Genomic DNA, 27,693 nt, shown 5'->3' with positions numbered 1-27,693 from the left:
CCGACCTGGGTAATATGTATTCGGAAATACAGAAGACGGCAGAGATTCCACTCCCTAGCAGTGCCTAGTGTCTTTAGTCTTAAATAGCCGTAAGCCGCTAAGGAGTAACAGAGATCGTGAATTGTCTGTCTCACTCGCATTCTCAAGTCCGGGGCGTGCTGCTTCTCCAAACGAAATTTTGTACGGGTTTTTTTTTTAAATATTGTTTGCAGGTTGATGATGAAACACAGGCCAAAATGGAGTACGGTCACGAGTACTAATATGTACACACTTTGAAACCATGTCGCATTAACTTTTTTGACAAATTACACCGTAAGTCTCAATAAATGTAAAGTATGATAGTGCGACAGGGTTCTAAAGTGGGTACATGATATTGCTCATGACTGTAGCTCAAACGTTTGAACATCTTATAACAATAGACGATCAAGCTCTAAAAACGAGTAACTTGAGTTTGATTGAGCCATCTAACTGACTCAATTTCCCTTCCCTTAGCATTAGTGAAACAATCACAACACAATTAAATATTCACCTTGCATACGGTATAATTTACTTCACTCAGTCATTTCTCTGTTTGTTCCCAAAGGGGGTATTCTCGACTCACCAATGAACCGACGTGATAATTTCGTATGCCGACTTTGGAGTAGTAATCCCTTGATATTACTGTAAGACGTATTTGGAACTCTCTGTACCTGAAACAAGTATTGGATTTGATTAGCTGTTAAAGGTATTTTAAAGAAGAAACAGTTTTATTGATTACCGCACATTGTACATAGACTTACATACCTATGTAGACTTGGAATGGTATTAAATAGTTCAAAGAACAAGAGATTTAAAAAGTTCGAATCTCTTGTTCTTTAAACTAGCTTCACCAAAAATATAAGTGGAATTATATTATCACAAAACAACACGACAATATTTAAAAAAAAACACAGTTTTTAATTTAATGTGCGCTATGTGAGAAGAGCTTACATGGAACAGATGAAAGAAAAGGGTTACGTCTTGTCTTAGGGTACTCAAGGAGTTGGTCTTTGATAGACTGGAATGGAAAATGCTACACCGACAAGAGCGTGGCTCTTAAATTGATGATGATGATGTGACATGCAAAACCTTTTGCGTGGAAAATGCAAGGTGGAGGTGCTCGGTTGACCGGAAATCAAAAACTCTCGGCATGTCATGTCGCTGCAAAAGATCGCGAGGTGTTAAAAATCTGTTAGTCGAGACCTACATTCCAACAAAGAATAAAAGGATTAGAAGAAGATGTGACAAGGATACTATAAACAACTACACTACCATAATTAGTCCCTGCACCAACATATTAAGCTTGGAGAACTTGGTTTCCCCAAGACCAATTTAGACTAAATCATCATCATCATCATCAGCCCATTAACGTCCCCACTGCTGGGGCACAGGCCTTCCCTATGGATGGATAGGGAGATCGGGCCTTAAACCATCACGCGGGCCCAGTGCGGATTGATGGTGATTAACGACTGCTAATGCAGCCGGGACCAACGGCTTAGCGTGCCTTACGAAGCACGGAGGAGCTCGAGATGAAAACTTTTTGTGATCACCCATCTTATGACCGGCCTTTGCGAAAGTTGCTTAACTTCAACAATCGCAGACCGAGCGCGTTTACCGCTGCGCCACCGAGCTCCTCAACTAAGTATACAATTTTAGACTAAGTATACACGTAAAAACATCATAGAAGGAAAGCTAGAAGGAAAGAGAGGAAGGGGAAGACCAAGAAGAGCTTACATGGAACAGATTAAAGAAAAGGTTAACGTCGTGTCTTATAGGGAAGTCAAGGAATTGGCCTTTGATAGACTGGAATGGAAAATGCTACACCGACAAGAGCGTGGCTCTTAAATTGATGATGATACACGTATATTTTATTACACCAAAATAAATAAAATATAAGTCTATTTAGGCCGTTAATCTTTAAAAGTACGTAAGAAAGCGCATGGGGACTGTCTGCCTCGTACAATATAAGCGCAAGATTTGGAGTGTTCGGAGTGGGTTACAGACTAAATCACAAGGAGTATTGGCTTTGCGTAAATTGCGTACTCTATTAGGATTTATAAGCGTGTAAGTATTTATGTCGAATATACCTATCTATACCATACGTACGAATAGAAAATATTTAATAAAAAAATACATTAAGCTGCATAAAATAAGGTTAAACGAATTTTTATTTTATCCAGGTATATTAAGTCCAATATTATGACGTGAAATTTTCGTGATGTGTAAATATGAAGATTTTCTCGCATTTTCTTACGTTACGTTATGTTACGTTCAACCATAAAACACCTTGCGAGAGACGACGATAAAATATTTATTTGACTTCCAAAGCGTTTCGTTATGAATTTATTCTTCAATAAATGTTTGTGGGTAGTACAGTCATGAGCAATATAATGTACCCACTTTAGGACTCTGTCACACTAACATATCTGACATTTAGTGAGGCTTACAGTTCAATTAGTCAAAAAAGTTAGTGTGACATGGTACCAAAGTGTATACATATTAATGCTCGAGACCGTACGTGGTCTCATTCACAAACCAACAAAGAAGCTTGAGCCTACGAGGTATGGATATACTTACCGTCTTATTTTGAGAATCCAATGACGTGACTGTATTCACCGATGTTAAGGCCCTGAGCAAATACCACCACCCGATTACTCTAGCCATAGAGGCAGCCAATCACCTCGCGACACCAAACACTTCAGGACCCCGATGCCGGCCCCGCCGGCGTGGTCGACGATTTCCCTTAATCAGCGCTTATCGCTATCGACCCACACATAACACAACATAAACAGCCTATATACGTCCCACGGAGGGGGTATGGAGCATACACTACCACGCTGTTCCACTACGCTGCAAATATATTTCCTCTCAGACGACGCCTTAAGCCGAGGTTCGCGGCCAACTGGGCACCCTCAGGCCTGTTGTCTTATACGTTGTACCGGGTGAGAGCCTTCACTGCTCCCCATTTGTCCAGCCAAGTAGTTAAAGCCATCTGTGGCAAATCTACAATAAGTCACGTCAAAATAAATAAAAAAGCAGATACACTGAAATCGACTTTTATAGTATATATTTGATAATTTGGTTTGGTGGTTTCCAGGATTCGTGCCCAGTTAATGGCAACAGGCTCGCCCCTTATTCCATGGGACTTAAACGTAACTGACGAGAAGTCCTTGCATATACGATCTATCAGGGATAGACGTTTTCTATATTATGTCAAAGGGCAGCAGTAACTGTCAGTACTATTCAGAGGCAGAGGACAGGACTACGGCTTTGAAATAGACTGTTCTGGGGGCTAACACACTCGCATCAGACAGAGTACTGCGGGGCGGAAGACATGAGGAAAACCATTGCCCTATTTTCCCTAAAAAATAGCATGGAGAATGCTATACCGACAAGAGCGTGGCTCTTAAATTAGTGATGATGATTATATTATCACCCACAAACTGAAAGTGCTAAAAGCGTCTCAAAGCTTTCCACCAAAAGCAACCCGACTTAACCTAACCTGACCTGAAAATGGATCGACCGTTATAACCGTCCCTCCAACTACTAGGCATCGTTAATTTGGTCCTAATTCTTAAGTTATTATTCTACTGTATACATAAATCGAATAAGGTATACAAGGTGTTTCTGAAATGGATAAATAACCTTTAAACTAATCGTACATAGAGTTGGTATCTACGCGAGCAGGAGGCGAGAGTTTCTGTGTAACAGCGAACAGCCGTCATAGCTTAAAGAATAAAACTACAGATAGAACGGACACTCTTCGCACCCCACCAATTCGTATCCGTTCCGGGTTAGAGTACCTCACCCCCTCGCTGGGTTTCACTTTAATGTAAATGGCCGTCGGCACCGATACGAATTAGTAAAAGTAAAAAAAAAGTAAAAATTATTTATTTACCTAATAAAATAAAATTAACACAAGTTAATAGCGGGCCCTGCACTAGGGTTTCCCCTGTATCGCAGTAGCCCTATGATAAAACATTTTTTTTCGTAGAGATTAAAAATACCTACGAAGCCCGGTGGAGACTCAGGTATTTACATTGAATTAAAAAAAAGAAAAAATGCGGGGCGGAAAGGGTCCATTCTGTATGTAGTACATAAACTCACGTCTATTTACCCATTACCCACCCATCACCCATTACCCACCGAGGTAAGCAGAGACTATAGAATTGCATTTGCTTTCATCCTGACACGTTTCTGTTGCTTCCTACATATTCATCAATCGTTTCATACACGCACGATAGTTCAGAGTAAATCGTAATGAATCTTTTCTAAGGACATCTGTAATTTGGTCAATGTACGATCTTCTATGTCTCCCTCTAGCTGCCCAACTTAACATTTCCTCTATAATATGTAGTATTATGTTTTATTTCTATACTCGAGAGTTACGAAAAAAAATGTATCGTCTTCATAGTTTCCTGGTCACCAGGTTGTCCAGATACAATAAAACATTCGGCCTAAGGAATTTAAAGTTCAATAATAATAGGTACAGTCACGAGCAATATCATGTACACACTTTAGAACCCTGTCGCACTATCATATTTGACATTTAACGAGACTTATGGTTTAATTTGTCAAAACAGTTAATGTGACATGGTTTTAAATTGTATACATATTAGTACTCGTGACCGTACTTAATTATCTACATTATTGATACTTGGCTAAATCCTAAATACTAAAAACCAGAAATGAAAACATCGTTCCGTTTCAAATGTAAGATGTTTATCCTCTTATCCTTAAGGTTCAATATTTCGTATTCTTGACACATCCTGTAGAGCTTATAATAGGACCCCTACGGTGTCGTAATCAACTCTTCCTAAATTAATATTGACATGGGTATTAGCGGCTCTCGAGATTTACCTAACGACTAATCCATAGGGAATATTGTTTGATTGTTTACTAAACATAATTTGCTTGCTTATTCCTCGGCAATATCCCGTTGCGTCGATTATGTCTGCGTAATTGGTAACGATAATTGTGTTTGGGTAATTTGAGAATTGATCGAGTTAAAAACACTGTGCTGCGCTCAAAAACCGGTATAGCTAACGTTGGCAAGAAGACCGCCAGGCTAAAATGGGACTGGGCTGGACACGTGGGTTGCATGCATCCGGAACGATGGGCAAAGATCATCACGCAATGGGTACCACAGGACGGACACCGTAGACGTGGTAGACCCCGGAAACGACGGCGCGATGATCTCGACGGTTATCAAAAAGACTGGATAGAGCTCGCACAGAACCGGGATATTTGGAAAGACGTGGGGGAGGCCTTTACCCAGCAGTGGGATCACGCATTATAATGATAACAATTTGAGAATAATTGAATTTTTACGAAGGCTGTGAAAACACAGTGAAACGGAAATCTTTTGCTACCTTATAGGAAGGTAGGTAGTAATAGGAAATGGTATGATGAAAGTTACATATATGTTTCAGAAATTTATAAAGTGGTGTTTACCTGAAGGGCACAGCTAGATGTTATAGACCGGTGAGCATGAGACAAAGAAAACTCCCTTGAATTTGTACCATGTATATTTTTAAATCTACAAATTTCATTAACCATAGGTAGGTCAAAAACCCTATGGAGGGAGACAGGTCGTGCTTTGGTCCGTCAGGTTAATTGTCACTCCGTAACAACCATGGGATATCACTATGTTTAAAAACACTGTCCGTACACCTGTAGGCACCTCACTTACTCGAGGACCTCCGACTATCAGGCCTACCTGAGGCGTCCCGGAATACCGTACAGGTGATGAGTTGAGGCCGGCTCAGGCCAGGGCGTGCTGGACGATGGCGGCGCAGCGGGCCAACTGTTACGCAGCTGGCGGGCTGCACGTCCACCGGTCAACCTCGCAGACCTTCACCGGGCCTTATCCGGTGTGTTGACAAAAGGAGAGGCGCGGCACATCCACATGCGCGCCGCACAAAGAAAAGCTTCCACGTGCAAACAACCAAGGCAAGCTCCGCCGTAAAGAAGCTTGAAATAACTTGCAAACGCAGAAGAAAACAGTAGGAATCTTCATTCACAAAACATTGTTGAAATCATCTGATCCAATCATAAACTTCTTCTTACATTAAACTTGCAAAACGTTAGAAAATTAAAACGTTAAAACTTTAAAGAAAACAAAAACGACAACCCCATCTGCAACAAGGAATGGCAATGATTAGCATGTGGTTCAGCTGACAGCGTGGCAATGCAACTCACGAGTGTAAAACAAAGAAAATAACTTACAGGTTCATCCGGGATAGTTGGGCATCGCTCGGATGAAACCTAAACCCACCCACTGGACCTTCAGCGATGGGATTTCAGTGAAGTTGCTGAAAACAAGGACCTCGAGGTTATCACAAAGTTGGTGCGAAAATATGCACGAAGAATTGCGAGGACTCACCATCTCGGTTAAGTTATTTATTTAAATCGAGACATCGGCTCTTGATGTCGCCGATAAATCGTGGCTTTTAATTTGCCCACATTATAGTTACGGCAGTGGAGTCTCCGGCGCTCTCGCGACGTCCCCACTTTCCATAACCTGTCTCTCAGCTCAGCCAGCTGTCAGTCTGACACAAGAACCACGAACAAAGTTGCCAAACTAGAAAAAATCTACCAAACCATAAATTCGCCGAATCAACGACAACAATCGATCGACTTGTTTGATCCCAAAATTTAAACAATATAATTATAATATATCAAAAATAAATGTTGCAGATAATTTTAATATACCAAATTTTGAAGAAAATAAAATAATTAAAAATATTCGGGCCCATCGATAACCCTGCAGCGCCATCTGTGATTTCCTGCGGGTAAAATATAAAAACAACGTTATATCGCAAGAAACCACTAGATGTCGCTACAAGGCTCGTTGGTCCGAAATGCTTCGTTACAATACCCCCCTACCCACGAGAGGTTTGGAACTGGGTGAGAAACACGGCTGCCCTCAGCCATAGAGCCTGGAGCGCACAACCAGTCTAAATTTAAAAAAACTGTCTCCAAAGACGAGACGACAAAACAATTCTATGGACGTAACGAAGCACAAACAACATCTACACAGCACAACCCTAAGCACAACAATTACCCCGACCTGTTATTCTTCACCATTCATTGATCACCTTTCACTTCTTTCATAAAGTAGCACCCAGTATCCATTTCACTGGGTGTTACCCACAATCATACCCCTGATGAGCTGACGACTCTCATAGTGTCACTCGATACCCCAATTCTAAAGACAAAGACAAAAAAACAAAACAACAGTTGCTAGAGGCTTATTTAAGGAGTCACTACCCGCTCCGTCGAAAAGGGAAAGAAAAACAAAGAGTAACCTAATAAGGTTCCCTAACTAAACTTAATTTACAACGGCTACTATAATGCCCATTAAAAAAATTTTTTTTTTTTTTTTTTGTTGACACGAGCAACGTAAATAATAAAAAACTATACTAAATATTTGGCTATAACCGCCTAAACAAAAACATAAAAACGCTATATTGAGCGTTCATAAAACCGCTGCGTTGCAGACGCTAGTGTGTATGGGCCTTATCAGTGCACCATAAACACACTAAAAAAACATTAAACATAAACATAAAACATCTATTTGTAAATCTAGTGATTTTAAAATCAAAAGACTACTTAAAAAAACGTGATCGTTATAAATATAGGTTGTTACTAGGCCACTTACGACACAAGTAAACACACCAAAGTTTTATTAATAAAAAATGTTATGAAGCTAACCATATGAAAAAGAAAAATACTAACTTTCTTTATAAATATAAATTTAGAAATTGAGCCAAAACAAAGATCCAAGCCGGTAAATTTAGTTTTAAAAAAAATATGACTAGGGGAACACGGGGCAATTTGAATATTAAATTTTTAAATCTTTTATATGCCAAGAACCTAAGTTCTTGCCACTAAATGAAACCAATTCGTATACTAAGGGTGACAAGACCTTTTTAACTACGCACTGCTCGTATTTTGGGGCAAGTTTCGAGGCTTTAAAATTTGCGGCGTCACTCTGTACGTACGTTTTTCGCCACACAACTTGCCCTTCGCGCAAAGTATTGACGTTACGGCGTCGCAGGTTGTAGTACTTTGCGTTCGTCGCGTGAGCCTTCTCGATATTCATCCGAACCTTTTGAAAGATATCCCGAAGGACCCCAAATTCACCCGCATACTCGTCCCTTGGCATAGAGATCTCGTATTCCCTATCATCATTTTTATAAAAGGAACCGTTAATAATTGGTTCCCGGCCATGGACTAAAAAGAATGGACTAAAACCTGTGGTTTCGTTCACCGCACTATTTATTGCAAACTGCACCTTAAATAAATTTAGATCCCATGTCCTATGATCGTCAGCTACATAAGACGAAACAGCTGTCATGACTGTTTTGTTGTACCTTTCCACCATGTTAATCTGTGGCGTGTACCTAGGCCCGTAGTGAACTCGTGGAATATTGTACTTCTTGAGAAGGCCACTGAATTCTGATCCCGTGAATTGAACCCCATTGTCGGTAATTACGGTTTCAGGAATCCCGTGAGCTAGAAGCACATAATTCTCAAAGTTTTTAGCTACTGCAGCACTAGTCGCTCGACGAAGTGGAAATAACATGGTGTACTTTGAAAAACAGCATGTTACTACTAAAAGGTGCATATAACCCGAACGTGATCGTGGAAGAGGTCCTACCAAATCTACGGATACAGCTTGAAACGGCCTATAGCATTGCTTAGGCTGACCCATGATCCCAGGAGTGAGTTTGGTCCTGTGCTTATAAGCAGAACAAATACGGCATTTGTTGACAAAATCAAGCACGTCGCGGTACATTCCTGGCCAGAAATACCTCAAACACAACCTACGGTGCGTTTTAAACACTCCGAGGTGTGCCGAGGTCGGTGGTTCGTGGTTTTCGGACATGACCTGCAGACGGTTTGACTTTGGCACAACAATCTTCCAATCAAACTCCTGAGTCAAGGCATACTTACCCTTGCTGTATCGTAGAAGAGTACCATTTTCGACGCGATAATTGGGATAATTTTTGGGATAAGCCGTACAACCAGAGAAAACCTTATCATACCACTCATCACCGGTTCCTGCATTTGGAGCATCGATGGCATCCACATGCAGCAATCGTCAGGGACGACATTATCCTTCCCTTTCCTATGCTCGATTTTAAAATTAAATTGGGATAACCTACAACCCCAACGAGCTAAGCGTCCCGTAGGATTCTCCAAATTCATGAACCACCTAAGTGATGCGTGATCGGTTACGACGGTGAATGGTCTACTACCTAAATATGGTTCAAATTTTTCAACCGCGTACACAACTGCTAACGCCTCCCTTTCGGTAGCACTATAGTTACGTTCGTTTTTGTTAAGGGATCTGCTGATATAAGCGATAGGGCGGTCATGGCCATCAATATTCTGCGCTAACACACCTCCTACGCCAAAATTAGATGCATCGCAGTGAACTGAAAATGGTTTGCTAAAATCAGGGCAGGCTAAAATTGGAGCTGAAACTAAACTGTTTTTTAAAGTGACAAAAGCGTTTTCTGCATCCTGGTTCCAGATAAATTTAGTTTTTGAGCTGGTAAGAGCGTGTAAGGGTGCCGCAATGGTGGAGAAATTCCTAATAAATCTACGGTACCAAGAACAAACACCTAGAAAGGTTTTTAGTTCTTTCGGATTTTTGGGTACCGGGAACTCCAGGACAGCACGAACCTTATCGGGATCGATCCTAAGCCCAAACTCATCCACTACATATCCCAGATATTTTAAGGAGCTACGGAAGAATTTGCTCTTCTCAAAGTTGATTGTTAAATTGGCGCTCTGTATTCTTTCGTGAAGCCTTTTTAAAAGAAGTATGTGCGTTTCTAGATCTTCAGCAACTACTATAATGTCGTCGATGTACACGAATATCATGCCTTTAGTTACGTCACTGCAGAAAGGGTGTCCAAACAACATGTCCATGAGCCGTTGTTGGCGAGCAGGAGCTCCGCATAGGCCGAATGGCATAACTTTAAATTTAAACAACCCCCTACCAGGCACTGTGAAACTAGTCTTCTCCTGTGAGCTAGGGTCGAGTGGAATTTGCCAAAAGCTCGATTTAAAATCCACAGAACTGATGTATTTGGCATTCTTGAGGCTATCTAATATCTGGGGTATGTAGGGAATGGCATAAGCATCGCCTTTCGTCACAGAGTTGAGCCTCCGGCAGTCCAGACAAAATCGCCATGTACCGTCAGCTTTAGGAACCATAAGGACTGGATTGTTCCAAGGACTCTCGCTCGGAGCGACGACGTCCAGCTCCAGCATCCTGTCTAATTCCTTATGTAGTTCCTTCTGCTTTTCCGGTGACATGGGATAAGGTCTACACTTGACCGGTGGCGCAACCCCAGTGTCGATGACGTGCTGAGTAAGATGCGTCCTACCTAAACCCTTGCGCTCAAAAGAAATGTCTTGAAATTTGGTTATCATAAGCTCCGATAACTCCTTGTGTTCATTGGGAAGACTGTGATAAGCTTGTATAGAGTTGACTGGCATTTCTATAAACTTTTGTGGACCTCTCATGTAGGAAACACTTTCAAAAATTTCTGGCATTAAATTGTATGCCCGCCAAAAGTCTACGCCTAAAATAACATTTAGCTTAATGCTGGGTATTATAAAAAACTTCAATATTTTGGTTACACCATTAAATGTAATGGGCAACATTAAAAATCCTATTGAGGTACACTGGGAACCATCCGCAACAGTCACATTAGTGTTTTTACCAGACTGTACTGTAAAACCTAATGACTCAAAATATTTTTGTGCTCCATTACCTAAAATTGAAATTGCTGCACCTGAGTCCAGCAATCCATATATTGACAAATCCAGGACATTAAGTTTCAAATATGGTCGAACGTCATCATCATTGGGCTCGAACAAAACGGAAGCTACGTTGTTCAGCTTAAAATAATTAGTTACTACCTGTAACCATTGTTTCCAATCCCCATCTTCGACCTTTGATGGAGGATCGGCGTTATTGTCCGAGCAAGCTAGTTTTTTGGGTTGTTACATTTTGGGCACGACCTTACCGTAAACCCTAAATGACCGCATTTAAAACATTTGACTGTCTTGTCCCTACACCTTGCGGTTGAGTGAGTAGACACCTTACATCTTTTACAAAAAACTGATTTGTTAGCCGCAGATTTTGTATTAGGATAACTACTAGGCTTTTCATTACTTGGCGGTTGTCGCTGCCTAAAAGTTTGAGCCTGAATTGGTGGCTCAATTGCCGAGACCTGTTCCGTTTCCCTAACATCGGCGGATTCGCTGACGGGCATTACATGTTTTGTTTTGCCTTTGTACACGAAATCATTATTTAAAATAGATTGCTTAGGTGGTTCGACAAACAGCTGTGTCATTTGTCGCGCAGATTCTATTTTACGGCATTTTTCTTTTAGTTCAGCTATCGTAGCTACGTCGTGCAATGCTAACTGTTCTCTAAAAACGGGCCTAATATTGTGCATTAAAATTTCAAATTTGTCATTATCCGAAAGAGGTCGTTTCAATTGTGAAAACATACAGTTCATAACTGCAAAATAGATGTGTGTTGGTTCATCCTGTCCTTGGGTGCGAGCTCTAATCTCCCCCAGCAAACGATAATCAAAATCAACGGGTGCGAATTCTTGGACTAAAAGCTCACTCAATTCCTGCCAAGACGAAACCTGCTCCTTAACACCTCTGTACCATAGAAGACCTTGGTCCGAAAAGAAACAAAAGGCGGACTTGAAAAGTACATTGTCACTAACTCCGAACGCTGAGGCGCGTTCACTTATGGATTGCAAGAACGTATGTGGACTCGTACGGCCGTCGAATTTAATGTTCCACTTCATTAAATTAATTGCTGACCCATCTGTCCCTTTTACCCGGTTTTCCTCTTCCGAGTCGATGACGTTTTTTGTTGACAACAATTTCTCCAATGAGTGACCGCAAGCTATAAGATTTTTATTCAGCTTCAATTTTATGTCCCTATCGACAGACTCTGTGCATACTACACGCTCAAGACGGTGATGAAGATGATTATATAAAGCCCTAGCACGCATAAGGTGATGACGGTCCCTAGACTTCACTGCTAAATCAAGTTTTGCCTGCAGCTCCTTCAGCTTTTCGGTGATGATTGGGAATTCTGCCTGTGGTTTTCGTTCATCGTCCATTATTTCATCCGGAGAGAAACCAGTGATCAACTCCCTAAGCTGTTTCTTCAAATTGAGAACAGTATCAGCCGGTGCTTCTGCACGAATACTCACTTCATATATTAATTCATCACGGAGCAGTGAATGTAAATAGACAGTTTGGATATCCATGGTTGTGTTTCAGAGTTATAATTTCAAGATTGAAAAGTGGTTTGAAGTAAACTGAAGTAAATTTATGTTTCAAAATGTACCAGTCTGCCTCCAAAACTTAATTTCTAAAATATGTACAAAATTTTCATATAATATAACCCAAATAAGTGTAATTATCACACAACATCAATTCTCAGTCTATCCCTGTAAATAATTTTCAAAACAATAAAAGAAACAACAGTGTTTTTTAATTAATTTTGTTTAAGGTTATGTTTTAAATATATTAAATGTTTATTGTCACGTAAATATATTGTTGTAATTATATAAAGATTGTAAAGCAAGTGTACTACTATATATTTCTCAATAAAGTTGTTATTGACAGACAGTTCTATAAAATTATTTCCAAAAACAAATAAGCAAAATGTTTGCCAAGCAGCGGCACAACTAACAGTCAATAATGATGATGAAACAAAGATACTAAATTTCAATTTCTAACTAATTTCCTGTTATAAATATGTTTATTGCTGATATGATGTAGAAATTATTTTTTTTTTAAAAGAGTGAAATTATGTTTGATTTTTATTATCATTAGTCCAAATTTTATCAAAACAACTCAATACTGATAAAAAAAAATATAGTTAGTAAGTATCAAAACTGTTCAAAATTGGTTTTAACCTGTAATTTATATAAACAAGGTTAAAAAGATAGTAAACACAAATGTAGTACTAAAAATGACAATAAGCCCTAGAATTGGGTTAAACTTATTGTACAAAATAAGTATTTAAGTTAGGTCTCTTTAGGGGGCCTAGAACCTTACTTATACTAAGAAACAGACACAACTTAACCTAGGATGCAACATAAACACAAACAATTCACACAAAATCCCATCACTTTTAATAATAAAAAAAAAATACACTGTTTTCACAAAATTTATTCTTAAAGTTTATGCCAACACCACTTATATTCTAAAATGGTTGTACAGAGCGACAATTTCACCAAGAAGGGCGCCACTGAAACGGAATTGCTATAATGGTATTCCATAAAAAAGAAATGGGCCGTTAGGTAAAGTGTCTCTCTGTGACATGACCATAAGATAGCACTAGGTTTTAAATATCTTTCCGTCCTCCTTTAGGCACCTCACTTACTCGAGGACCTCCGACTATCAGGCCTACCTGAGGCGTCCCGGAATACCGTACAGGTGATGAGTTGAGGCCGGCTCAGGCCAGGGCGTGCTGGACGATGGCGGCGCAGCGGGCCAACTGTTACGCAGCTGGCGGGCTGCACGTCCACCGGTCAACCTCGCAGACCTTCACCGGGCCTTATCCGGTGTGTTGACAAAAGGAGAGGCGCGGCACATCCACATGCGCGCCGCACAAAGAAAAGCTTCCACGTGCAAACAACCAAGGCAAGCTCCGCCGTAAAGAAGCTTGAAATAACTTGCAAACGCAGAAGAAAACAGTAGGAATCTTCATTCACAAAACATTGTTGAAATCATCTGATCCAATCATAAACTTCTTCTTACATTAAACTTGCAAAACGTTAGAAAATTAAAACGTTAAAACTTTAAAGAAAACAAAAACGACAACCCCATCTGCAACAAGGAATGGCAATGATTAGCATGTGGTTCAGCTGACAGCGTGGCAATGCAACTCACGAGTGTAAAACAAAGAAAATAACTTACAGGTTCATCCGGGATAGTTGGGCATCGCTCGGATGAAACCTAAACCCACCCACTGGACCTTCAGCGATGGGATTTCAGTGAAGTTGCTGAAAACAAGGACCTCGAGGTTATCACAAAGTTGGTGCGAAAATATGCACGAAGAATTGCGAGGACTCACCATCTCGGTTAAGTTATTTATTTAAATCGAGACATCGGCTCTTGATGTCGCCGATAAATCGTGGCTTTTAATTTGCCCACATTATAGTTACGGCAGTGGAGTCTCCGGCGCTCTCGCGACGTCCCCACTTTCCATAACCTGTCTCTCAGCTCAGCCAGCTGTCAGTCTGACACAAGAACCACGAACAAAGTTGCCAAACTAGAAAAAATCTACCAAACCATAAATTCGCCGAATCAACGACAACAATCGATCGACTTGTTTGATCCCAAAATTTAAACAATATAATTATAATATATCAAAAATAAATGTTGCAGATAATTTTAATATACCAAATTTTGAAGAAAATAAAATAATTAAAAATATTCGGGCCCATCGATAACCCTGCAGCGCCATCTGTGATTTCCTGCGGGTAAAATATAAAAACAACGTTATATCGCAAGAAACCACTAGATGTCGCTACAAGGCTCGTTGGTCCGAAATGCTTCGTTACAACAGTGCTGAAAGAACAATAAATATTACCTATATGTACTTTAAGAATTTCTAGCACACTGTACCGATGATTTTCTTGCAGCTTCTTTTCCTCGGCTATACCATATGAAAAACCGGACATGTCTATACCTTAGAAATAAGTAAGCAGAACTCGGTGTTGGCAACATCAAAGTCTTAATTATAAATTTTACTGTAATATATTTTACTATGGTAATATTACGGAACTTACGCCACGGACCTTGTCGACGAGGCATGTATTTTCTTTTCTTCCTAATTGTGTAAATAATTTCCTTGTTTTTAATATATTTTTAACATCTCGAAGAGGCTTCATTTACTGGAGAAACCATCGGCTCCAACACTCGGTAGGTAACAGTTAGGAATTCACTTTATTTCACAACATATTATATTAAGATGATGATTTTTTCGTTATCGCAAGTATAGAATAAATAATAATAAGTACTTATTACGTTTAAACCGGACACTCTCCGTCCCGCACCAATCCGTATCGGTGCCCAGCTAGGCTTACCTCACCCCCGCTGTGTTTGGTCTTAACGGTTATAAGCCGTCAAAGAGTAAGGGACCGCTAGCGGAGTGTCTCGCTCATACTTAGCGTCTCATTAGGCGGACAGTGACAGATTTTTCAATGGAGTGTCCGGGCCTTAAATAGCAATCAAGGTAAGGTAGGTAGGTACGAATCATGTTAATAGGGGAAAGAGAAGATCAAAAAGAGCTAACACGTGTAAAATTAAAGAGTAAGCGAATGTCGTGTCTTATAAAAAAGTTAAAGAATTTGCATTTGATGGACAAAAATGGACAATGCGACACCGCAAAGAGCATCATCTTCCTAGCATTATCTTTTTTTTCATAGGGTCCGCTTACCTAACCTGAAGATTTGACAGGTCCGGTTTTTTACAGAAGCGACTGCCTGGCTGACCTTCCAACAAGCGAAGGGAAAACCGGCCCAATACAGGTTAGGTCACATACCTCCGAAAATGCATTTCTCGGGAATGTGGGTTTCCTCACGATGTTTTCCTTCACCGCTGAGCACGTGATAAACATTTATGCTCCAAATGTATTCAAAAGCAAATTCGACAATCATTGGTTTAGGCCTGTGCTGAAACCAAACCAGCGACCTCAAAGAGAGGGGCAAGCTTTCTGCCAACTGTTCCTCGACATCGACAATAGATGATGAGTCCTTCCATTTTAAAATAAGTTTTCAGATAAGTGAATACAATATAAAAAAGCATATAAAAATAAAAATAAGCAGTCCCCGACCAAACAGCAACAGGATTAGCAGGACGTAATGGGCTTATTATTGTATGTCACAACATGACTAAATGTGCTGAGCGCTATAAGCTTCACTTCCATCCATCGATATACTTACCACATTTATGACAATAAATTTTCATTTCATTTCATATCATAGCTCACTGGGACGGGCTAACCTATAAAATGCTACTTAGGTTCTATGACGATCTTGTGACGTAGCAAGCAGGCGCCGCTACTTCAAAAGCGCACCCCTGATGCCGGGCAGCAGCGGTATCAGTACTGGTTGGAGGCCGAGGAAATGGATTCTGGTAGGGCTCTACCTAGAACATCACCGATTGAGAAATTGGCCGGTGTGCTGCGGAACGGAAGGCGATTGGGGCAACCACCGTTCTACACGCCCTATCTATGGAGTAATGAAGGCGATTGCTCCAGCGACAATAGCGCAGCTCTTAAATAAAGAGAGAGAAAATACAATGGTAGAGATGTATTACGTATACGATCAAAGTGATCAAGTTTCAAAAACAGTTTCTGTTCGTACAAAACACGATCAAAATTAGAATAGGTAGATAATTAATTACGTTCGAGTAATATGAGAAATTAATGTTTGCTGACAAATAAGGAAATTAATATAAATGGAAGAAAATTGGAGAGCTTTTGGCAATGTAGGTATAACGTGTAATTTCTTACATTTCGAGCCTCCGCGTGTAAGTAAGGGCGTGTCTAGATACAGGGTTTTAGTGACGTCGTAACAAATACTGAGAGAGAGAGGATTCAGACCATGATTCTGAGTTAATATTTAGTGAAATTATCCGTCGCAATATTAATGATTTTTTAAAATTATCTTCAATCTATACCTTTGCGATGGTAAATCCCACTTGATATTATAAACTCATAATGAGCTGAATCATCACCCTCAGTATTTGTTACGATGTCACTTACATCCCGTACAAATACATACAAGTAGCCATACATGTAGATAGGGTGTTAGTGACATAGTAACAAATACTGAGGGTAATGATTCAAATCATGTCTCTGAGTTGATATCAAGTGGATTTTCCTGTTGGAAAATTCATGAAAATATTAGTGTTTTTTAAAATTATTTTCTGTTTCACTCTTTTGCAACGGAAAATTCCACTTGATTACTACTCAGAATAATGGTCATCCCTTAAAGTTTTGGTTACGATATCACTAACACCCGGTATATAAAACCTCGCAATGACTTTGCACGCGTAGTTATAGGACATTTACTAGAGCATTATCGTCTCTCTTGTATTAAATATGGTATGTACAGAAGAGGACCGAAGAGGCAAAATGAACAACTAAGAATGATGGCCTGAATCATTCCTCAAAGTTTTCGTTACGATGTCACTAACATCCTGTATACATCATGAAATATGGACTCTCCGCTCTGCTCCAAGTTTTCAGTTAGATTACAGTTAAGATTACATAAACCAATAGCAGGTTCAGATTCCGCTGGTCTCTAAATATGTTGAGCAACAAAGCTAGCCTGGTTTTAGAAAAAGTTGTTTTTCTCATTGTTTGTTTCCATCCCCTTTCACAGCCTTGAATTCTCCCCAAGTTTTATGGGAAAGATAAATTGCTTCATTCTATGACCACAGGGAAAACAAAATTATACAGCGTCACAAGTAAACAATTCCTTCGGGTTATGAAGTTTGTTTCAAGTTACTATAAAAAGTTCGAATCTTGAAAGTTGCTGGCCTGATGCTTCTGACCTAGTTTGAAAATCGAAAATAATGACTACGTTTTATGAAAATCTGTTCAGTAGTTTTTGCGGGAAAGATTAACAAACATCAATATTTACCCTCGCAAAGTTTCGCCTTTTAAACAATAGTAGGATAAACTTATATATAAGTCGTTCATATATAATAGTAACAGCCTCTGTGGTCTGGTGGTTAGAGAATGCACGTTAAGTCGGTGGTCCCGGTTACTACTTACTGATGTAAGTGAGTAACATGAGCCAAGTCAAGGGCCTTTCGTGGCTCAATAATAACCCTGACACGGTTGATGAGGTTAGTAATTCACCTGACAACCCACACGATAGAAGAAGAATATTAGTAATCTTATCGTGTGGGTTGTGAGATAGAATACCAACCTCATCAACCCTGGTGTCAGGGTTATAATTGAGCCGCCAACGGCCACTGACAAGGCTCATGTAACGATTACTCACTTACATCAGTAAATAGTATCCGGGACCAACGGCCTAACGTGCCTTCCGAAGCATAGATCATCTTACTAATAATATGCAATAATTGTAGTAATAATTATGCAATAATTGTAGTAGTGAAGTAAAAATGACCATCACGAGAACGGGTAAGTGATTGTCATCCTTCGCTCAAAACACCTCCATTAATGCAAGTCTCGTAACGTAGACAAACCGGTGCTTCCCGTTTGAGAATCATAAGCCGGTGACACACAGAACCACAGTGACTTATCGTGACACTGACCTAAACTGACCTACTTTAGCAGCCACCGATTATTTCTCATTGTGAGGACAAGCAAGGTGTCGAATTCCCAACTGGTACTTGTTTCTTTTAGATTTATAATGGGATCTGTTTAAAGATAAAGTAAATTGATATTTTCTCCGCTATGACCTCCACCACCATCGTTGGGGTACTAATCCCCGTGGGGACCATACATCTGAATTTGTTTTTAAATTCTACACATCGTCGCTTTAATACCTTCACTGTGTATGAACCACATATGAGGCAATAAATCTGAAACTCTTACACGTATGTCCCATATGTGGGGCACATGTTTTCTTGCCATAGTGTGAGTGTGTCTATGTACATCAACTTCACTGCGTTTATCGAAAAATAACATTGCACGTGAGGGGTTGATATTTTATTCGAATCCCGAAAAAAAATGTTTGAAAACCACTACGGGCCTAAGCTAATGATTTTCGAATTCATATTGTTTAGATCATAAGACAAACCGGTGCTTCCCGTTTGAGAATCATAAGCCGGTGACACACAGAACCACAGTGACTTATCGTGACACTGACCTAAACTGACCTACTTTAGCAGCCACCGATTATTTCTCATTGTGAGGACAAGCAAGGTGTCGAATTCCCAACTGTATTTGTTTCTTTTAGATTTATAATGGGATCTGTTTCAGGATAAAGTAAATTGATATTTTCTCCGCTATGACCTCCACCACCATCGTCGGGGTACTACATGCTGCCAGTCGACATACGTCAGGAGTGCAATATACTCGTAAATAATTTCAGTAAATCTTTATTTAAACATCTTACGCAAAAGATCTCTTAGCTATAAGTTAACTGTCAATATTTTAAAACATAATAACAAACAAAAAGCTACCAAAAGCATTATTTTACTTTAAAATACACTAAAACAAGTATTCTCGGTCAATCTGAGTCACCGTATAACCCGACCGCGTTCCGATGCACTATCATACTGTTATAGAATGCAATTGCTAGTAGAAATGCTTACCTTTACCCAAAAACCACTAATTCTGTATTTTATCTAAATTGTAATAGTCAGTACCTTATTCTCCTAGCCTCCTCTTCCCACGCAATCTAGCCAGTCTGATCCCATCCACCACGCGGTACACAACTCTATTCTAATTTATGTTTTTTCCAAATCTGTATTTCAATTCCAAATTCAAAGTAAAATATAATTTTTAGTTTAATTCAAAATAGTTTTTTTTAAAAACCGAAATCTCAAAACTCATATAACATTTGGTGGCAGCGCTAAGGGATCTTTAAAGGTCCCCGGAATCGTCTCCGCAGTATCGCGACAGTGTAAAAAAATAAAAACATTTCGCCGTTTCTACAGTTAAAAGTGAAAAACTGTCTACAATTTCTACTGTGCAATAGTGATAATTTTTCCGCTGTTTCCACTGTTTCCAATTCACTGTAGTAGTGAAAATAAAAACGTTTCGCTGTGAATATTGTGATAAATACTACAAAACGTTCTACTATTTCTGTGTTGTGTGAAAACTTGCAGTTTTTCATCATGTTTGGTGTGTTAATGTCGTGCATATTGTAAGTACAATTTAACTATATCACACAGTGTCAGTGCATACCACGACGTCTGCGCCTACGCAACCACTTATCTATTCGAAGAACCGAACTCTCCTAAGGCCGCATTCAGACTATCCGAGCCTAATAAATTCATCAATATGGCTACGGCATCAGGTTCGACTACAACTATCAAAGAAATCGACCTCAACATCCTCACGAAATTCATATTTAAATTCGATGGCAACAGAGAAAGGTTAAATGCATTTCTGAGCAACTGCCGCAATGCAATCGACCTAGCGGCCCTTTCACAACGAGACATTTTGTTCAAATACATACTAAGTCAACTTGAGGGTAGAGCCGAGTCAGCATGTTCTATTAAAGATTTCGAAAATTGGGACCAGCTAGAGGAGTTCTTAAAAGAAAACTTCGGCGAGAAGAAGCACTACACTCACCTTCTCTCGGAACTCCAGTCATGCAGACAGAACAACAACGAACCGGTCAACCACTTTGCCCTTAGAATTGAGACCTGTTTAAGCAAACTCCTTACAGAGATTAACGTATCTATCCCAACTAAGAAAAAGGGTGAACTGGCTGGTCGGGTCGCTGCTATGGAGGACCTTGCTTTACACACTTTTGTTATGGGCCTTACCCCAAATCTCAGTACAATTGTCAGATGTAAAGATCCATCTACTTTAAATGAAGCTATAAATTTTGCTATTTCGGAGGACAAGATATCTCAAAACCTTCACAAAAAACAAACCCATAACAATTTCTTTGAGCGCTCTCGTCCATCTCAAAAAGCACCTACTAACAACCCGCAACCACTAGCACTGACTCAATCGCCTCATACAAGCAATGTCCCAATCTGTCGATATTGTAAGAACCCAGGGCACACTATCGACAAATGCAGAAAACGCGAATATAATAATAACCGTGCTAGGCAGAGTTTCTCAGGACAACCCTTTAGACCGAATTTCAATTCGAGAAATGTGAATTTCGTTAACGAGGTTTACCCGAGCACTCCAGACAATCCAGGTTATACAGTGGAGCCTTCTGCTGAAGACAATAATGCTGAAAATTTAAACTAAATAATGTCTCGGATAGACGTCGCACGGGACAGACATTTAACAAAGCCGACGTCTTGACTTTATCAACCACTGTATCCCCTGAATCCAAAAGGACTAACCGACAGGGTAACCAGCCCCAAACTGACAGTCCTCACACTGTATCCTCTGAATCCAAAAGGACTAACCGACAGGGTAACCAGCCCCAAACTGACAGTCCTCACACTGTATCCTCTGAATCCAAAAAGACTAACCGACAGGGTAACCAGCCCCAAACTGACAGTCCTCACACTGTATCCTCTGAACCCAAAAAGACTAACCGACAGGGTAACCAGCCCCAAATTGACAGTCCGCACATTGTGTCCTGTAAACCCAAAAATACTAACCGACAAGGTAACCAGACTCAAACTGACAATCCTCGCTCTGTATCCACTGTATCCGATAAAGGACAAACTACAACTCCTATTACTGCGACAACCACCAATCCTTCTAAATCAAATCAACACAAAATATATGAAGTGACCTCGAATACTAATAAGAAATTCTTACCTCACATTGTTCTAAAAACCGTTGTTGCTGACCGTCCTTTGTCCTTCCTTGTTGACACTGGCTCATGTGTAAGCCTGATCAAAAAACAAGCAATCAAATACTTACCTGCTCTCGATGACCATATAATCCAACTCAAAGGTATAGACTCCAATGATAAAATCATGGCCACATCAGGGTCCTTTCAACTGAACCTTTTTCCAAAAGTCATACCTGACATGTCCCATAGATTCCACGTAGTCGACACAATTAGCCTCGATTATGATGGCATTCTCGGAAGTGATCTTCTTAATAATCAAAATGGGAAAATCGATTATAATAAAAATACACTACAAATTCGTTCTGTAATCGTAAAAATGAAATACTGTAAACCCATCTATACAATCTCGCCTCGTACAGAAACTGTAATTGAGTGTACAGTACAAAATCCTGAAATGAAAGAAGGCATTATAGTTGACCAACATCTCTCTGAATCCCTTTTGATTGCCAACTGTGTCGTAAAGGTTAAACCTAATAATCGAATAAATATCTCCGTCATAAATACATCCGAAGGCCCTGTTACTATTGACTCTGATCTCAACCTCAAAATTGACCCTTTGGACGTCAGTTCTATTGCCATAAAGGAAACATCACAGAATCCATGTGTTAGTGCTAGAGACAGAACACAGAAAGTCCTTGACATGCTTAGAATCTCACATCTCAATTCAGAAGAGAAGAGTTCTCTCCTCGAAGTTTGTTCAAAATACTCAGATGTCTTCCATCTACCCGATGATAAACTCACGTTCACTACCAAGATCCAACACCAAATCAAAACATCTAATGAAACACCTATTCATACAAAATCATATAGATTTCCCGAATGTCATAAAGAAGAGGTAAAAAGGCAAATGGATAAAATGCTTGACCAAGAAATTATTGTCCCTTCCATATCTCCATGGTCTTCACCCATATGGGTTGTACCCAAAAAGATGGACGCCTCAGGTGAACGCAAATGGCGTATAGTCATTGACTACAGGAAACTCAATGACATCACCATCGGTGAAACTTATCCTATTCCCCAAATTGCCGAGATTCTAGATCAATTAGGAAACAGTAAATATTTCTCAACCTTGGACCTAGCATCTGGATTTCACCAGATCAAAGTATCCGAGGAAGATGCTCAGAAAACCGCATTTTCCGTCCCTCAAGGACACTTTCAGTTTAATAGAATGCCTTTTGGGCTTAAAAATGCCCCATCTACCTTCCAAAGACTTATGAACACTTGCCTCACTGGTCTCCAAGGTATCAAATGCTTCGTCTACCTTGACGATATTGTTATTTACTCCCATGACCTCGATATGCATATCAAACATTTATCAGAAGTTTTCCAACGCTTACGCAATTTCAATCTCAAGCTCCAGCCTGACAAATGTGAATTCCTTCGCAAGGAAGTATCCTATTTGGGACACATCATCAGTGATCAGGGTGTTCGACCAAACCCTGAAAAAGTCAAGGCTGTTACTCACTTTCCTAAACCCACATCTGCGAAAGACATCAAGTCATTTCTAGGTCTTGTCTCATACTATCGCCGGTTCATAAAAGATTTTTCAAAGATTTCCAAACCCCTAACTGCACTTCTAAAAAAGGATACCCCTTTTGTCTGGACCAACGAACAGCAACTTGCCTTTGAGGAACTAAAAAGTCAACTTACCTCTGCGCCAGTCCTTATTTACCCAGATTTCACAAAACCATTTATTTTGACTTGCGATGCTTCCAATTATGCCATCTCTGCTATTCTTTCTCAAGGCGAAGTCGGTAAGGAACAACCTGTTGGCTATGCATCTCGCACTTTGAACAAATCCGAGTGTAATTACAGCACTACAGAGAAGGAACTGTTGGCAGTACTATTCGGCTGTAAAACCTTCAGACCTTACCTGTATGGGAGGAAATTCCTAATCGTTACAGATCACAGACCGTTAAAGTGGCTCTTCAATCACACTGATCCTAGTAGCAAACTCCAACGTTGGCGACTGAAACTCGCTGAATACGAATATGAAATTATTTACAGAAAGGGTAAACTCAATAGCGCCGCAGATGCTCTATCGAGATATCCCGTAAATCCTATCACCACACCTGAACAAATCCTTGTAGATGAAGACCTTTTTCCCGAATTGAATCCACTCTCGCTGAACCCTGAAATTGATCCCCTCTTTGAAAACCAAGATATATCAGAAGACCTAACGAATCCATCAATTCCCACAAATCCTGAAGCTCTTATAACCTCTGAAGCCCCTGCAAGTCCCGCAGCTCCTGTAACTCCCGAAGTTCCTGCAAATCCCGATGCTGTTTTGAACCCTGAAAATAACATGCAAAATCCTATCGTTGTTCCAAGTCCTGAAAATCCTCTGGATCCTCTTCAATTCCTTAACGATGATGACACATACAGTAAATGTCTAAAAGCAATAAATAACAAATCTTTTACTCCCAACGTCACTATCATAGAACACAACGAAGAACTCCTGAAAAGTAAATGTAAAATTATCATAATACCTACCTCAGTAGATATGGATGAAAGCAATCCTTACGTAGAGGACATACTTACCAATCACGAAGCCGCAAATGAATTCATGGAAAAAGAAAGAACCCTACAAACATCCAACATCCTAAAAACAAACAACAAAATATTCCATTTCCTATTCACTAAAGTGCATCATTTTGATGAGACTACCTATTCTGATATATTCCAATCTCTAAAATATCTGAGAAACGAATTGTTAATATCCGAGGAAAACGTAACTGAGATAGCCATATCCGATTTCAAGAACCCCTTCGAAAACCTCGCTTATCTCAGAATCTACAATATCATACTTTACCTTTTTAACAACACCAACATCACCGTCAATATTCACCACAACACCTTAATCTATCCAGTTCCTAGTGAAATCCCAAAAATCCTTAAAGAAAATCACGACATTCCTATTGCTGGCCATCTTGGATCCACGAAAATGTATAATAGGATCAGAGAAAAATATTTATGGAAACATATGAGATCAGATGTTGAAAACTATGTTAAAAATTGCAGTGAATGCCAAATAAACAAAGCTCTACGTAGAACAAATAGGGCCCCTATGCAAATAACTACAACATCTACTAGTCCATTTGAACGCATCAGTCTTGACATCGTAGGTCCCCTACCAGAAGCCGGCACTAACAAACTCAAATTCATACTCACTCTCCAAGATGACCTTTCTAAATACTCTGTAGCATACCCGATTTCAAATGCAACTGCTGAAGAGACATGTGAATGTTTAGTTCATTTCATATCTCTATTTGGTATTCCCAAAATTATACTTACCGACCAGGGTACAAACTTCACCGCAGAACTATTCAAAAGAACTTGCGATCTCCTGAAAATAAAACAACTATGGTCATCTCCCTACCATCCCCAAACTCAAGGCGCACTTGAGCGCAGTCATTCAACCCTTAAGGAATACCTTAAATCATATGTTAACGAGAATCAAACTAACTGGCACATATACGTGTATACCGCCATGTTGGCATATAACACTAACATTCACACGACAACACAATTTACCCCTTACGAACTCCTTTTTGGACACAAACCCCATATTCCCGACTCTATCTATGAACTACGCTCAGATACGACTTATCCAGAATACGTGAAACGACTCCAACACAGACTCAAATTCTCACGCGGCAAGGCCATTGAAAACATCAATAAATCCAAAGAACAGTCAAAGAATTATTATGATCAGCGTTCTCGACCAGCCAATTACAAAACAGGTGACCTTGTCTATTTGAAGAATCACCTGCGACTAAGAAAGGCACTCTCGCCTATTTGGAAAGGACCATACAAAATTATAAAGGTCCATTCAAACAATACTTTGACTCTTCTAATAAACCGACGTCACGTGAGACATCACTTTGACGAAGTGAAACCCGCTTAACTATAATACCTACTCGTGTATGTATTAACATAGTATAGACTACAACTTTAGTTATAACACTCTACTTATTTATTTCCAGCTCCATATCGCTCACGTATGGAAGCGTCATCACTCCCATACACAGTAACCCAGGAATTTATTTCAACCCCATGGGACACATGAAAATCACAAATGAAGATCTAAACATACTTATTCCTGTGGATGTTTCTTTTATACTTCCGCATTTACAAAATATTAATTCAGCTATTGGTACATGCCGTTTTCTGTGTCAACAGAACGAAGTTTTGGAAGACATAGAATGTCATAATTCGTTACAACCACTTCAATCTCGTTATCAAGACGTTATGAGAGATAATGTCGCTATATCACACCTTATTTCTAAACGGTCAAAACGCGCTGCGTGGTTTGCTGGAGTTGGTACAGTTTTCAAACATGTTTTCGGAACTATGGACGAGGACGATGCAATTAGATATAACAGCGCTCTTCAAACTTTACAAAATAAAAGCGAAAGGTTAACTTCTCTTATAGAAGATAATATATTGCTAGCAAAGTCAGCAATCTCTAATTTTAATGAAACCATAAACACAATAAATACCAATGAAGCGCGTTTGAATGACGCTGTTGAAAAATTAAGTTTGAACCTTAAGAACTTATCTATCATATCAGATGTTTTTAATGTAAGGCTTAGTATTAACGAAATAATTAATACAATTGAAACTAGTTTATTAACCCTTTCCTTTAAGGTAGATGATATTTTAAACGCGATTTTATTTGCTAAAAGCAACGTGTTACATCCCGCAATTTTAAACCCAACTCAATTATATAATGAGTTAATTAATAGTGTAAACAATTTACCAAGATATAGGGAATTTCCTATAAAAATAGAATTAGATAGTATACATAAGATAATGATAATTTCAGAGTTAAGTTGTTATAGTGTAGATAATAAAATCATATTTGTATTCAAAGTTCCACTAGTACATCACATGAAATATTATTTATATCAGAATATCCCGCTACCTGTACCTCATGATTCGCAGAATCCCAGCTCATATGCAATGATAATCCCCACAACTAGATACATTGCAATAAGCGAAGACAAAACATCCTATTGCACCTTATCGCAATTGGACCAGTGTAAACAAATTGGCTCTCAGTTGTTCATATGCAGCAAACTAAATGAATATTCATCTGTTGATACTAGCTCTAACTGTGAACTTGAGATAATAACTAAATCTGTAGTGTCATTGCCAAAATCTTGTAATTCTAGATTTCTCACCGGTAAAATAAATATTTGGGAAAGAATCAAAGATGATAAATGGTTGTATGTTCAATCTGAAAATAATAAACTGTCTATTGAATGCAAAACAGACTTATCAGAATTCAGTTTATCCGGCACTGGTATTCTTAACTTACCTGATAACTGTATTGCTTATTTTAAAAACATTCGATTACTGTCTAAGTCTAGCTCTAAGATTTATGTTAATGAGGTAAATTCCGATTTTAACATTATTAATGATAGTTGTTGTAATTTGGATAAGTATAAAAGTCAATTACCATCTATTACATACGTAAACCTAACATCACTAAATATTGACAGTTTATCCGGAATAAAGCATAAAACTGATGATTTAATCACAGAATTGAAATCACTAAAGAATCAGCCAAACATTACTGAAACACTATATTATACTTATCCAACTTTATCTGTAATTAGCGTATTAAGTATTGTTCTTATTGTAATCTACATTATGCTGAAATCAAAATATTGTAAATTATGCCGCTCTCCCGTCACGAAACCTGAAAATCTCAATAATCCTGAAAATCCTGAAAGTATCGAAATCACAGAATTACCTTCAACTTCACACCCCAGACTTAAAGTAGGGTAATCATAATGCCTAATAGATAAAATAGCATAAACTTCGCATTCTTAAAATGCGTAAGTTTAGTCTTTCCGGGGGAAGTTGTTATAGAATGCAATTGCTAGTAGAAATGCTTACCTTTACCCAAAAACCACTAATTCTGTATTTTATCTAAATTGTAATAGTCAGTACCTTATTCTCCTAGCCTCCTCTTCCCACGCAATCTAGCCAGTCTGATCCCATCCACCACGCGGTACACAACTCTATTCTAATTTATGTTTTTTCCAAATCTGTATTTCAATTCCAAATTCAAAGTAAAATATAATTTTTAGTTTAATTCAAAATAGTTTTTTTT

At 39.2% G+C, this 27,693-nt stretch overlaps 1 protein-coding gene and 1 long non-coding RNA gene across 3 annotated transcripts in view; both read right to left on the bottom strand.

The window, feature by feature from the left end:
- LOC126377444 (uncharacterized) overlaps positions 1-6,672 on the bottom strand; it is a 175,830-nt gene extending 169,158 nt beyond the window's left edge. Inside the window, exons 1-2 of the long non-coding RNA XR_007567858.1 lie at positions 6,404-6,672; positions 5,873-6,332 (exon numbers count right to left, since the gene is read on the bottom strand). This is a non-coding gene — a long non-coding RNA (uncharacterized LOC126377444). The remainder of the gene's footprint in view (positions 1-5,872; positions 6,333-6,403) is intronic.
- The window catches only part of LOC126377396 (zwei Ig domain protein zig-8-like), a 467,377-nt gene that overhangs the window by 132,462 nt on the left and 307,222 nt on the right, over positions 1-27,693 (bottom strand). The gene's annotated exons all lie outside the window — the stretch shown is intronic.

The sequence above is a fragment of the Pectinophora gossypiella genome, chromosome 23 (assembly GCF_024362695.1).
Source record: "Pectinophora gossypiella chromosome 23, ilPecGoss1.1, whole genome shotgun sequence".
Taxonomy (NCBI): domain Eukaryota; kingdom Metazoa; phylum Arthropoda; class Insecta; order Lepidoptera; family Gelechiidae; genus Pectinophora; species Pectinophora gossypiella.
Note: the sequence above shows the minus strand (reverse complement) of the source record. Positions and strands in the feature narration are given on the sequence as shown.